Below are 15,086 nucleotides of genomic sequence, written 5' to 3' on the forward strand. Positions count from 1 at the left end.
TGAGCGCTAATGTTGCTCTGTGCCTGCTGGATATGTAAATAAGAAACGGTTTGCTAACATACAGTAATGTATGTAAAATACAGATGAATCATCATCATTTGTACCATTACTGACACATTCAGTGTCATGTAACTGGGATTTACATAACTATCAGTAGTAAAGCATTGCAATGTTTTAGCTAATTCTAGCTCTGGCTGATGGTCTATTGTGGGAATTTTTGAAGGCATTATAGGTCATATATTTTACACTTGGCACTCAAATAAGTGATGTCGGACACAGTCTAACTTAACTTTTCCTGTGACTTCCAGTAAACGTCTTACCTTGCCGCAGTGATACAGAAGTGTACTAAAGGGTGTGTCAGTACACTGTGACATCACTGTTGGGTATGGTAAATGTTTAATTTTAATCCTTAAAATTACATCTTCTCTTTCTCTCTCATTGAAAAATTCTGTTCTATTTTAAATGCTTAATTGCTGGATACAAGGAATCCCCTACTTCACTGGAAAGTCCATTCTCAGTGTTTGTGCACCGGAGGCTTCAAGTTTCCACATCACACTTGTGTAAGTTGCATAATCAACCACCATTGGCTCCAAACTAATGCAAATAATGCTCGTACTGTAGGTTCATGCCTTAAACTGAGATTAAAGTGAGACTTTCCTCCTTTAGCAGATGAATGTGAAAACAAACTCTGCACATATATCATTCTGAAAACAAGAAGCTCAAAAACATCACAGTCAGGTAACAAAGGAGAAAACACATTTTTGAGAGGAGGAGGACTCATAGGAAAAGATGTTAGAGGCAAGTTATGCCAATTTTATTCACATAGCCAAAAATCACAAATTTGCCTCAAAGAGCTGAAGCCCATTAGGGTTAGGGCCAACTATGTTACAGTTACTCCTCTGAAACCTTTTTCATCCACTTCTATTCAGTTTCCAATGTCATCAAAAATAATGACATTTTATCACACAGTTTCTCTAAAATCTTAATTGTTATCTGAAGTTTAAAATGTGGTATTCACTTTTGAATGAACACATTTTTCCAAATGGAGGGTATCCGGTTGTAAAACACATTTGCATAGACGCACTATTTGCATACTGCTTTCGTTTATGTATTGTCTTATTTTGATTGTTGCACTTGAGTGTTTGTGATTTCACCACAGAGCCATGTCAAATATCGTTTTTTCTCTGCGCAGTGAGAACAGACTACAAAGCTTTTGTTAGGCTAATTCTAAATTTAGTTCAGTGCAGCAACTCATCAAACCACACTAAAGCAACAGAACTAAACATCTGCTTTCAAATCAACAGGCCGGTGATCATTATTTGGAAATGAGTGATGGAATTATTGCGTGAAACATATGGTAATGTGCAATGAAACTGCAATGAGAGATCATGACAATGACAGCAGTAATCTATGGCAGGCTGTTGACCGTTGAGAATGGCCTCGTTTCAACTTTTAATGACCTCGTCTGCTGCTTTACTGTTGCTTTATCAGCTTGAAAGATTAGGTTTCATTTTTCTGTAATTGTGGACTTTATGGGCCTTTTCAAACTTGAAAGTCCAAACCAAGGTTTATGTTTTTGTTACACTGTACGCATTTGATGTGGTTAATTTTTGCTTTCATATCGCAATTATGCAAGAACACTAAAGAACTTCACATGACATACCTACTAGGGATGTATGAAGATCCCAGTATTTGTATTTGTATCTGTATTTGTTGAGGCAGCAAAACTATTTTTACATTTTACAACTAATTTTACATCTTTTACAGCTGTTAACAATTCATAGACATCTGAAATGTGACCCTGACTACACACTGCTTTTTGTAAGATGTCAAAAGCCAAAAAGGTTGGAAACCACTGGTTTCATCTTTAACAATGTGTTGTATTTTAAAAGCTTGTTATATTATCCATTGTGTCAAATCTCCATCTGAAAAGTAACTGAAGCTGTCAAATAAATGTAGTGGAGTAGAAAGTACAATTTTTCCCTCTGAAATGTAGTGGAGTGGAAGTATAAAGTAGTATCACATGGAAATACTCAAGTAAAGTACAAGTACCTCAAAAAGTACAGTGCTTGAGTAAATGTACTTAGTTACTTTCCACCACTGCACCAGACTCAGTATATGAACCTTGGTCTCATGAATCCTGCATTTTGTACAATGACGACACAATAATTACTTTTACTTTTGATACTTTAAGTACATTTTGCTGTTAACATTTCTGTACTTTTACTTCAGTAAGATTTTGAATGCAGGACTTTTACTTGTAATTGAGTTTCCTCATATTGTGGTATGGCTACTTTTACTTAAGTAAATAATCTGAATACTTTTTACACCACTGGTTGATGCTTCTGTTGGTGGGTTGGTGGTGCCATGCCATTGGTCCAATGGCTCATTATCCCGAAAACCCAATTGTTTGAAAAACTTCCCATTTGGGAGAAAAAACGCCATCCCGAAAACAAAAACTCGCTGCTCCAAAGGCCTATTGCTCCAAAAATACACTCTCCCTTGATGTGCAGGTGATCATTTTAACCCAAAATGGTTTTTGTTCCTAAACCTAACCAGACCTTAACCACAGCGTTGTCACACCATAAAACAGAGGTAGCCTTATCGGAACGCTTAACCATGAATAATGGCAGTGCGTCATTATTGGTTATCAGACACTGATAAGACAAAACTTACTTTTTATATATTACTGAGGTCTTCTGCTAAATTCAGCATCATGTTTCACTCAGTAGAACTGAACTGTGTAAACACGTTTATTCACTTTACATCGAGCTAAAATTAATACAGAATTATGTTAAATGTTTGCTGAATGAGTTGATGTCTGTTTATGAGTTGTAAGAAATCATAAATTATCTTTTAGAAGGAGTAGATGTTTACTGGTACGCTCAGCACCATTAAATTTGACAATATATTAACAGAGGTTTTCCTCCGACAGTAGGAAACAATATTGTGTTGCTGCCTCATCGTCAGTCATTTAAAATGTAAATTAACTCATCGAACAGACTTTTCACGATTCACTCAGTTCTGATAAATTCAGCATCATGTTTCACAAAGCAGAACTCTGATTTAATCATATCACTTTATAAAAACTGCGTGGATGTCCTAACTGACAGAGCTTCAAAATGTCAAACAGTAATGTTACACATTTTACAAGTTTATTTAACTTAGTTCACAGAAGAGCTGTTTAAGTTAAACATCAGCTTTCTTTAGGAGTCATGTGTTATTATTTACATTATCATTTACACTTAATCTGTTAAATTGAACAATATGTTAATGGAGTCTGGAAAGTAGTCAGGCCGGGGTGTTTATCGTCAGAGCAACAGGACTTCGGAGCAGTGGGCTGTTGAACTATGGGCTAATGGGGCCAATGGGACATTTTTCAAACTATTGGGGTTTCGGAATAATGGGCCTTCGGACCAGTTGTCAGTCCCCCTGTCGGTAGCAAAAACCACATTAGCTTGAGTGTCAATATATATCTGATAATATTTTACATACACTGTGTCCAAAATGACCAACATTAATAGATCAGAGATAATAGATCTGTATGTTCACTCTCCATTTATTGCGTATCACATACATGTATGTGTCATGTGTACATCATGTGGCGAGCCCTGGTAATCATAATTACAGTTGTCTGGGTAACAGGTCAGCCTTTTAGGATTAAACTGGCATTGTTCTCCACATGCTAATCCGCAGTAAATGCTGCAGATTATTCCATGATGGCTTTTGTATTTAGTCCAATGGTTATTCAAAGTGCGCTAAGCCTATTCCACTTTCATTAATGACCCATTGGCCTTTTTGTACAATGGTGCCGAACCGAAAGCGTGTCCTCTTTGAAAAATAAATGCTTCCAGAAAATCATTACTCAATGAGGCTCCTCAAATCCCACTATTTTAGGGAACAGAGTGCACTTAGCTAATGCTTCTAGGGTATCCAACAATGAACCGTGCTTTAATGCCAGCTGTCATTTTAGAAACAGAAGGTGGCATCTTTTCTCAAGTGACACACGTCTCCGTTTACAGTAGAGGTCTGTGAACGCACAGCGGGAGGGAAACTCATGGCGTGTGACTGATACTAATTCAACAATGTCTGAGTCTCTCTTTATTTCTGAGATACTGAATGTTTTCAGTCAGCTGTGGGTCCAATAAAAAAACAAGTGAAGGCAGCCAGTGAAAACTACATGCACCTCCCTGAAGGCAATTATTCAATTATTTGTCACATAGTTTTACTAAGTCCTTTCTGTTTGTAGTTTCATAAAAGAATAGATGAAATTGCAATAATTAAATCACATATTGAGCCTTAGAATCTTATTTTCGCTAAAAGAATTAGTGAGACGTAATTTCTGTTTTTTTTTTAATGCAAATCTACATATGATTAGCGTAGCTTAGCACAAAGACTGTAAGACAGGGGGAAACAGCTAGACTGGCTCTGTCCAAAGTTTAAAAATATACAGAAGTTTAGTTGTATGAAACTATTGTTTGTATAGAAGCTCCAGCACTTATAGTAACTCCCCCACTAAAAACCACAAAATGGCATTTTTAAACAAACAAGATATAACATGTGTGAGCATTAGAAATGTTGGTAGATGTAGTTTTTAAACTTTGAACAGATGCAGGCTAGCTGTTTCCCTGCTTTCAGTCATTTTGTTGAGTTCATCACCCTCCTGTTTCAGCTCCATACTTGATGTACAGGCAAGTTCGGTACTGATCTTCTCATCTTACTCTTGGGAAGAACATGAAAAAGCATATTTCCAAAAATGTTGAAGTTAAGTGAAGTGATAAAGAAATCCTGCAATGCATTAATTCAGCGATTTGCTGGTTAAAACATGTAGAGTTCTGCATGTGCCGAAAACTCAAACCCAAACCCAATATAACCTGGAACCTGACCAAACTTGACACCCAAGGCTATATCTTTGTTTTATTTCATCCGTTATTGACTGTTAGCTTGTCATACTACTGCAACACACTGAGTATTTACTTAAAACATGAAGAGGATGAAACTGAACCTGACCTGAGCCACAACCTTTATGAAACACAAGCAGAACTCTTACCTAAATGTCTTCTGTAGGTTAAAAATGCACTAAATTTGATTGAAAAGTGAGTAAACATGCACACTTAGCTGACTCAGGTTGTCAAAAACATTCACAAAATAAATAAATTAGGGCATATGAACGGGTATCTTTCTCTCTGCTGGGCCTGATTTGAGATGGAAAAGATTTCATTACTACATTAATGGCCCTTAAAGACAAACCCATGGCTTAGCTGTCTCCCATGTTAACCCGCACACTCACACACACACACACACACACACACACAGACACACACACACATCCATGCATTTACTCACTGTGTCCCAATTACAACACAGCCTCTTATTTTACTTGTGTTTTTGTTTTTTTTCACTAGTTAATGTCTTAGTTCTTTGTTTTAAGTTGTATACATATATATATGTATATATTGTCCTTTGCTCCTTGTTTTATGTCTGCTCATATTATTATTACATTATATAATATTCCTATGTCTTTCTAAAATTAAATAATAGGTCAATCACAAAAATAAAATAAAATAAAATGAAATGGGTGATATGCAGTGAGCAACCCTATTGTAGCACATTTGTTACAGAAAATTAAAAGTCTTTGTACTTTTTTTTGACACAAAGTCTATTGAGTACATAATTAAATTACTTTGTTAATAAGTTTTTCTCTATTTACAGATGGCAGGATGAAGTTTTAAGCTTTTCGCTGAAAATTAATTGCCATTTGGCTGTAAAATCCCCTTCTGCTGGCTTTTCTGTCAAATTAACAAACTGTCATTTGTTGGCTGTAAAAATCAGAGACGGAGAAATGATTTTATTGTTATGCTTTCATTGAGGATTATGACTCTCCAACATGGAACAAACAGCTGCTGTCTGCGACGGGTCTGTCAGTGGTTTTCTGATGACGTGTCACGCGTTTGGACATATCTGTATATTGGATGCATTTTGGATAAGTGAGCTCCATCGTGCAGTCAAACTTAGTGGGGCATGTCAGTGTGCAATTTCACTGATGGATTCTGCAATCTCCACACTTCTCTGGGGCTCGGGCTTCATGGAAACATTAGCAATATGGTTTGTGTGCCCATTTAACTTAATTGCAGGGATGCGAGGGTTAGGGGTCCCATTTCCTCTGCAGCTCAGTGTGAAGGGAAGAGCTGGGGACACTGCCAGGGTTTGGGTTTTGATCCCTGAATATGCTAAAAAAAAAAAAAGTTTACATTAAAGCTGAAATGTGTAGATTTTCTGCATGTTCTGTTTCCACCTGTATTATAAACTACATTGATGCATTGTTACAGATGAAGCCACACAACAGTATATACAATGTAGTTAGAATTAGTATTAGAATTACTGCTTACATGTTAATGTATTTGCAATTATAATCCAATAATATAGTAAATATTAAAATATAACACTGACAATTGACATTCTACTTTTACTTTTGATAGTTTACATTTTGCTGATAACATTTCTGTAATTCTGTAATAAGATTTTGAATGCAGGACTTTTATTCTCTTACGTTATGGTTACAAAAAGCTACATTAGCATGAGTGTCAATTTACTGTATATTTGGTAATATTTCACATACACTGTGTCCAAAAACACCAACATTAATAGATCAGAGGCTCAAGAGGTGGAACAAAACTCCAACAAACTTTATATTCTGTAAATTCACTCTCCATTTATGGAGTGGAAATACCCAAAAAAATGGCCTTTGTGGACTCACAGACTTAGGGGGCACATCCACAGGAAGTATTGGTTTGACTTTTCATTAACACCCACTAATGTAGTATGAGGTCACAGAGGAAGAGGTGGTCTTTCCCAAGGAGAAGCAATTTTCCGATAAATTCAAGTGCACGTCTTGCAGCTGCCCTGTTCAACCACAGTCTGATTTGTTGGCCACTGAGGTGCTTTACTAGAGCAGTAGAAGGTTAAGGGCTTTGCTCAAGGGAACCTCGGTGGTGGTAACGAGGACGAGATGCTTTCATTTCTTTCCCCTTCAAATGTGCTTTCAATGTAAATGATGGAGGCCAAAACCCACAGTGTGTCCACACAGTCATTTAAAAGTTGATGTGAAGCTTATATGAGGCTTCAGCAGTCTGAGTTAGTCATATCAAGTGGATATCTGCCACATTTACAGTCTTTACAGCATCAAATTCCCTCTTTGTGTTTCCTCAGACAGCGATTCCCTGTTGAGCTGTGGTGGAAGTATAGTAACAAAAAGGATTTTGGCACTAAAAAGACTGTAACGTTGAAAGATATCTACTTGATTTGACTCATTTGGATGCTGAAGCTTCATATTATCTTCAGATAAACTTTTAAATACATTTTTGCACAGAAGGAGGACTGTGGATTTTGTCCCCCATCACTTCCATTGTAAGTGCATTATGAAGGGATCTTCTACTGGTCAGTATGAACAGGAGGAATGATTACAGCAAGAAAAACATGTGTCAATGTTCATTTAGGCTCCTGACTGTTGTTTTAAGACAGACTTGAAAAATTGTGTACTCGTCCTTTAAAATATCTTCTGTGTCTCTGACTTTTCATCTAGCGCCATCATCAGGTCAGAAATATATTTCATCCAATCCAAATACCTGCAAAACTGACGACATTCCCATCAGTGTTAAGTGCTGAATTATTCTTCCATTTCCTGTCATGAGTGGCAGGTACATTTCAACATGTCCTCCAACACATCCGGTCTGGTTTCTCCCAAAATAAAGATGATTATAGAGTTTTTCCTTGTCCATATCGAGGGTGAAAAGAGGAAGGTGTTGTATGTTATATAGATTGTAAAGCCCTCTGAGACAGACCTGTGATTTTGGGTTGTATAAATAATAATCTTGATTTCAATGAATAACACCAAGTTACCAAACAGTGAATGAAAACAAATTCTGTGCAGATTTACAAAAAAAGTCCTGCACTTGTAGTTTTACACACAGTTTTGGTTTTGTAAGAGCTCTTTCCATTGAAGGTTCAGTCAGACAATGAGATTATTTCTGCACCTAAAATACCATTAAGTATAACTGAGTCACCTTAAACACAATTAAGTTTCTCTAGAAGTATTACAAGAGGATTGTAGTATTCTTCACTGCTTTGGGAGACACAAACCAGATAAGATCTGTAATAATCCAATGATTGATTTCAGAGTAATAGTTGTAAGCCAACATGGTACTATAACTGAATATTATACTAATAGAGCTGAAATGATTAGTCAATTAATCGATTAGTTGGCTCATAGAAAGTTAACAGCAACCATTTTGAGAATTTAAAATAATTTTTTAAGGTTAAAATGCCAAAATGATCTGGTTCCAGGTTCTTAAATGTAAATATTTGCTGGTTTCATTCATTTTTTATGACACTAAACTGAATATATTTAGATTTTGGACTGTCAGTTTGGCAAAACAAGCATTTTTAATATTCACACTTGAGCATTGGGGAACTGTGATAGGTATTGTCTCTAAATTCTGACATTTTAAAGTCCAAATGATTGATTCATTAAGAAGATAATTAGCAGATTAATCAATAGTGAAAATAATCATTAGTTGCAGCCCCCAAAAAACAAACAAACAAAGAAAAAAAAAAACCCTTAAAAAGACAAAAAAGTCACTTTAGATATATTACTGAACAAAGGACAGTGGATGTATAGATGGTGATTTTATGGATAACACAGGAGATAAAAAAGTCTCTGAAAACACCATAAATTAATATGAATATTAGTATTATGACAATATTAAAGTGGAAATCCAGCCTGCATTCCTCATATAAACTTCAACAAACATGCCTGCTGCACTAACCTTTGCTTTTACACCTCCTCCTCCTCTTCCTCTTAGACTTTCCTTTCATATCACGGTCTGACCTCTCCATGTTCCTGCTGCAGGTTCCATGAACCGCTGCCATTCAGGATAAATTTCTTTTTTTCCTCTTTTTCTCTCTTTTATGTTTCCTGTAGTTTGTCCTCTGCTGCTTCTTCTCTTCTGCCCGTCTGAAACGATGCTCAGGGAAGATTCAGCGTGCAGCTCTGCGGCGGGAAGCCCTGCACAGCGACTGACTCCCCCCCCCCCCCCCCCCCCCCCCCGTGCTGCCGGCTGCGGGAGGCAAGCGGCTGTTAAGGCTGTGACATCATGAGGAGAGAAAGAGCTTTAGTTCAGGCTGTGATTGGATGGTAGCACATTTTTCAAACCCACAAACAACAGATTATACCATTAACCCAAATGGAGAGGTTACTGGTGGAAAAGAAGAAATGTTGGTTTTGAGTGTCAAGGAGGTTAATTCTAGTTTGTAACTTTTTGGAAGATCACACTGCTGCACTGGGTGACATGTTCCTTCAACCCAAAGGCAATGGCTCATGACTTTGTATTTAAGTTCTATGAGAACTTTACAATGTAGAACAAAGTCAAGAGGTTGTGTTATGTAGCACAACAAGCTAGTGAAGCTGTAAACAGAACTGCAGTCTTGCACATGCTCAGTGGTGTCTAATTTACAAGGAACTTCTCAGTGACAATTTTATTGATGTTATTAGTCTTTGAAGCTGATTGTAATCTTTGGAGTGAAGGAATATGTCACCCAGTGAAACGATGTGGCTCATTGATGTCTTTTTAATAGTTTTTGTCAGTAGAATGAGTTCATCGTTGGTTCGGCTCTGCACATGAGATTTGTTAACAATAAGAAAAACATAGAAAAATTACCAGCCTTATCCTTTAACTAGTAGGCTATCTACCAAGAAATACCTCCTGGGATGTTTTGGCGCTCAAAAAATAAAAAGTAAAAAATCTTGTGGGGCGTTTTAGACTCAAGATATCCCGGCTGCAGCTTCGACCATCTTTCCTCTCAGTTATGATAAGTTAATAACTGACATGTGGGTGACATCAAGTGAAGAGGTGACAAAGGTGAAATTCGGCAGGGCAAGAAACATGAGATGATTGATTGATGATCAGGTGATTGGAAAGGTTGGAAACAAGCCAACAGGTCTGAGTGACACAACTCAATGAGAGAAAACTTAATTCTGTTGAACATAATTGGGTTTATTTTTTCTGACTTTTCTCAGTATGTTCCTTTCTTTCTGATGCAATATTGAATAATTTCACCTCTTTAGGACTTGAAAAAGTCATTTAAATTAAACAATCGGAGAAAAAAACAAACAAACTTGATTTGGCTGAACTACTCACTACTTGTGTCATGAGGTCCACAAGCCAAAATGGCTGTAAACCACTAATCTAAACAAATCTAAATTTGTAGGTCAAGCTGAAAGTGAGTATATCTGAAATGTCATATTGTACAGGAGAACTGTGTGCACCACTACAGTCAGTACAGTAGGTCAAAGTTGAAGCAAAAACATAGTGATGGATGTTTACAAAGGACAGTTTGGGTGATAATTTTACTGTTAACCTTACAAATAAGTTCATAAGCAAAGGGCTCAAGTCAACACCAAATTTCTAGTGCATGGACTAAAACACATAAAATCACTTTTAATATCTAAATAATAAACTTTTACTCTGAATTCTTACATTGCACTACGTTTTTTTTTCACCTATTAGATATACTGTATGTTTTTGAGTGGTTGCACTTGCTGACAACACACTTTTAATGCAGCAGTAACCACACATGAATACACATACTGTATATCTATGCAGTAAGATGCAGTAACAGTATGCAGTGATGTGCTCCTTTTACACACTTATACACATGTATCAAACATTAAAGCACTGAAATGTAGGTTAGAACGGTGTTCCTGCTGTGTTGTTTCTGCAGCAGCAGGAGATAAACTGAGCTTCTCCTCATGCAGCACTTTTATCTTCTTCTGCTGCTCTCAGTCCGCAGGCTGCAACATGAGCTCAGTGAGAACAACACTGTCCCCTACGCGCAAGATCACATTGACTGACTTTGCTTTGGGTGACACCATCAACTAAAGTCAAGAATCGACCCTCAACTTATGTAAAACAAAGCAGCTTGAATAGTTCTATAGTGAGGTTGGGACAGAGACACAAAACAAAAACACTCTGCTGGTCCTGATATAAATCATTAATAATGAGTAATAATAAATTCCCTTACACTGGAAATTCACAGATTCAATGAGTCAGTGTGTTATTAACCAGAGCAGAAAATAGCAGATTTACATTATGGGAAGTGAATATTTGAAATCGGGGTAAAACGGCTGAGCAGATACTCAACATCTGATTGGCACAAACATATTTTTACCTGTTGTTCACTCAGGTAAAGATTTACTAGATTAATTAGGCCAGAAAGTAAAAAATCAATGGAGGGAAAGCAATAACAATATTATTGCGATTTCCACAAGTTTCCTATGAAGGTCACTTTATTTGCTATATGAGGTTGATCAGTCGGTCAGTACAAACTCATTCTGTGCAGCCACAGTTTGTTTAAACCTACATAACTAAAATGTCTAGTCCAGATCTCCACATTTCCAAAGACACCAAACCCGTCAAGGCTGAATTTTAGGGAAAATGTGTATAAAACAATGCAGAAGAAATTTCACTTCATGCAGCACTAAAAACATGGGTATTTGAATATTTCACTCATGCAGCATCAATGAAGAGTTGAAACAAACTGATGCTGATTATTAAATGCATGTGATAAGTGTAGAATAAGACGATTTTAATGACTTTAAAGCTTAAACTTAACAGGATTTTAAGGGATGAGAACATCAATGATGAAAACACAGACAAAGAAACAAGATAATTTTTAATGAATAACAATTTCAAACAGACATCTCAATACCACACCTTCTGATCTCAGTTGAACTATTCACTCTCATATGTTTTGCATCATAATATCCCCTTTGCATAATCTTCCCACTCCACCTTTGCTTCCAATTAACAGCAGCTCTTTAATCCCTGTCAATCACCTTCCTCAAACTGACAATCTGACTGTGTTACATCCCGGTAAAGATTCAGATCACCCCCCCTCCCCCCTCCTCATTTTATTGTTGCTATCGTCACATTTCACCCCCAAGCCCCCACACCCCCCCCTCTTCCTCCTTTGAGTGTGTTTCGATCCTCTTGGTTTGCAGGTTTCCAGTGACTGACTCCAACTTCAGAGGATTAGAGAGATGCTGTACTTCTTTGTTTACCTTCAGGTGTGCACTGAAGGTGGTGTGGATTGTGTCAGGCTTTTCGGATTCACATGTCTTTTAGTATTTCACCTCACTGGTTTTCAAAGCTCCACTGCTGTGCTCTTGTATGAATATTCACTGCTTCTTGTCACGTGTCTCGCTCATCTTTTGCTGTGGCCATCCTCAAAGTACATTTGAGCACAGCAGAGTGAAAGGAACAATGAACCCCCGTCGATTTGACTTTCCTTTGGAGGATTATTATAATCTGTCGGTGGGGACGTGTCAGGGATTTGACTTAAAAACAGGTACATGCATGTGCAGGAGTGCTGTACTTGCAAAGTGAGTGAAATAAAAAAAAAAAAATGTAGATATACGTTTGATTACTCAGAAATCCATCTGTGTGATGGAGAATTGCACAACACACAAAGCAAGACTTTTGGTGTGTGGCCATGATTAAAGCAGCAACATGAAAGGCAGGTGCTGAGAAAAACAGAAAAACACCTCTTCAAAGCACAACGAATCAATATTTCTTACATTAACAGAGGATCAAATGGCTATGTGTAAGGAGAAAGGTGCAGGTCATAATGAGGAACTCACAGTGAGGAACTTTAATTAATGCCATCTAGTGATGTACAGAGGGCCCAGTATTTGTATTTGTATTTGTATTTGAATAAAAGAGGAAAGAGCCTTAAAAATCCTGTTTTTGTTTGCATTACACTTTTAATTTTAGAAAATTAAAGTGTTACAATAAGTGTTCATAAATAAACTACCTTACAAAGGAGGTCCTCACACCGGGTCTTGACCTGGAGTCTCCCAGCTCACAGACGACTGCGCTGACTACTGAGCTAAAACTTTACTCATCACCTCATTGCAGACCTCTACCTATTTATACACCATGTAATGTGTAGGGAAGAACTTCAAAGGCGATTATTACTTTGCACTTTTCATTTATTGCCTATTTTTTACAACTTAACTTTGTGGAAAGGAGAAGGGGAACAACAGGTTATGAGGAATCCCTTTGGAGCACTTTGTGTGTGTCAGTAGCTCAGCTTTATCTCTGGGGAACACCCCCGACTCCAGGAGTGATGAAATGTGCGTCATGTAGCAGGTGGATGTGACTCCCCTTGTTGAGACTTGCTGATAGACGTCACAGCGGAGCAGAGGAGAGACACTGAGATAGCGATGTAACCGACCTGCACACTGGTATTTAACATGTTTTTTTTTCTTCCCGAATACAAATACTTTTGTTTACAAATATTTGTAAAAAAAAACAAACAAAAAAAACACTATTTGTGCTTTGCCGAATAACATATTTGTATTCGGGCACACCCCTAATGCCATCTCTGCAGCCCTACTGAGCTTTGAGTTTTGGCCAACTGACATCAAACGGAAATACTCAAATTTAGTACAAGTACCTCAAATTTGTACTTCAGTATGATTGATACTGACCCACATTAACAGAGGCTTTAAAAAAGTAAGATTTTATGCCTAATTGTTTTTTGACCAACTGAGTTTTGGTTTTATGATGCGTTTACTACATGGTTCAGTTTTTACAGCAGCTCTGATAAACTCATTCTACTCAACCTGCCCAGCACCGAACAGCTGACAGACACAGTTAGCGACTAGCTGGTGAAGAAAATGGAAACTCAAGCAGCTAAAGAGACAGATATTTTCCTTAGGAGTTGGTGGAGACCAAAGTAATGGCTCCAAAAGGAAGCTAATGTTGCTCCACATCTGCTGGATGTGTAAATAGTTTGCCAGCTTTGAAACACACTATTCTGCCCCCTAGTGGCCAAAAAGTCAGTTAGAGCAGCTTTAAAGATTGTTGTATTTTCTCTAAACAAAAGGAAATAGGATGATCAACACAATGTGTCACAATGTCAGTCGCACAAAAACAACCGATAGTTTTGTATTTATAGTTTGTGACAAATGCCATCTACCGTCCGTAGTATTCATGACCCGTAGAAGTGGCACAGTTCAGATGATGTAAAAACAAGGCCATATCTACAAGAGAGGTCGTGACATAAGAGGTATTAAGAAGATGTCCTGCTTCCTTAATAATTCCAGTATATTCTTAATGATGCGTCACAGCTTCATCAGAAGTTTCAGTTGGATCGTTGCTCTAATTAGCCGCCTTACTCCTCAACACTGTGAAAAGTTTTACCCTGAAGGGTAGAAAAGACCAGAGGCACACAGAGGAATGTGATTCCTACATTTTATTACCCTTACAGTCATCCCTTCATTTCAGAAAGTTTTTAAAAATCTTAGTTTATTTGTCTCAACTTTGCTAACTTTTTGTGAGTTTCAAGGCTCCTGGGAACCTTGCGAAATGAATAAATAACGCAAAACGCAGATTCAAATCCAAATGGATGAAGGACTGCTTCTCTAAAATTAGAAATAGTGTTATAAACATGCTCCAGAGATGTATCTGCAGAGATGGAAAAGAAATATGCTGCTTTCTCATCTGTGCATCCATGTGATAGAAACAAAACGTTATGGCAAAAAAAACTATAACATGACTCACATCTGCTCCTGCTGGTTCCAGAAATCCAAACTGTTAAGGTGAGATAAAGTAGATGTGAGACTTTAGCATCATGCAGACACAACAGAAAGGGCTATTACTGCGTCTGATGAAAAACAGATAAATTGTACTGTATTTCAGCTTGTGGCTAAGATCCCACCGGGCAGGGAGAATGAAGTGCTCTCCAAAATGAGCTCCACATCCCAGCAAATAGGACACAGCAGCTTCCCTGTGTGCTCCCGAGGCCAAACATTAAACTGTACATTAGATCCATCTCACTGTTCCTCTGTAAAGAGCTGCTGCAGCAGCCTGCGGGCGTGCTTTCTCCAGCGGCTTCAGTCAGGTTTGGTGGCGAGGAGGATTTGGCCGTATGTAATGGATAAATGAAGGCGTATCGTTGTGTCATCTAGAAATTTGTGTCATATTACAGAATTAACATATTTATGTTTTTCTCTTCTTCTTCTC

The sequence above is a fragment of the Thunnus albacares genome, chromosome 12, assembly GCF_914725855.1.
Source record: "Thunnus albacares chromosome 12, fThuAlb1.1, whole genome shotgun sequence".
Classification (NCBI taxonomy): Eukaryota; Metazoa; Chordata; class Actinopteri; order Scombriformes; family Scombridae; genus Thunnus; species Thunnus albacares.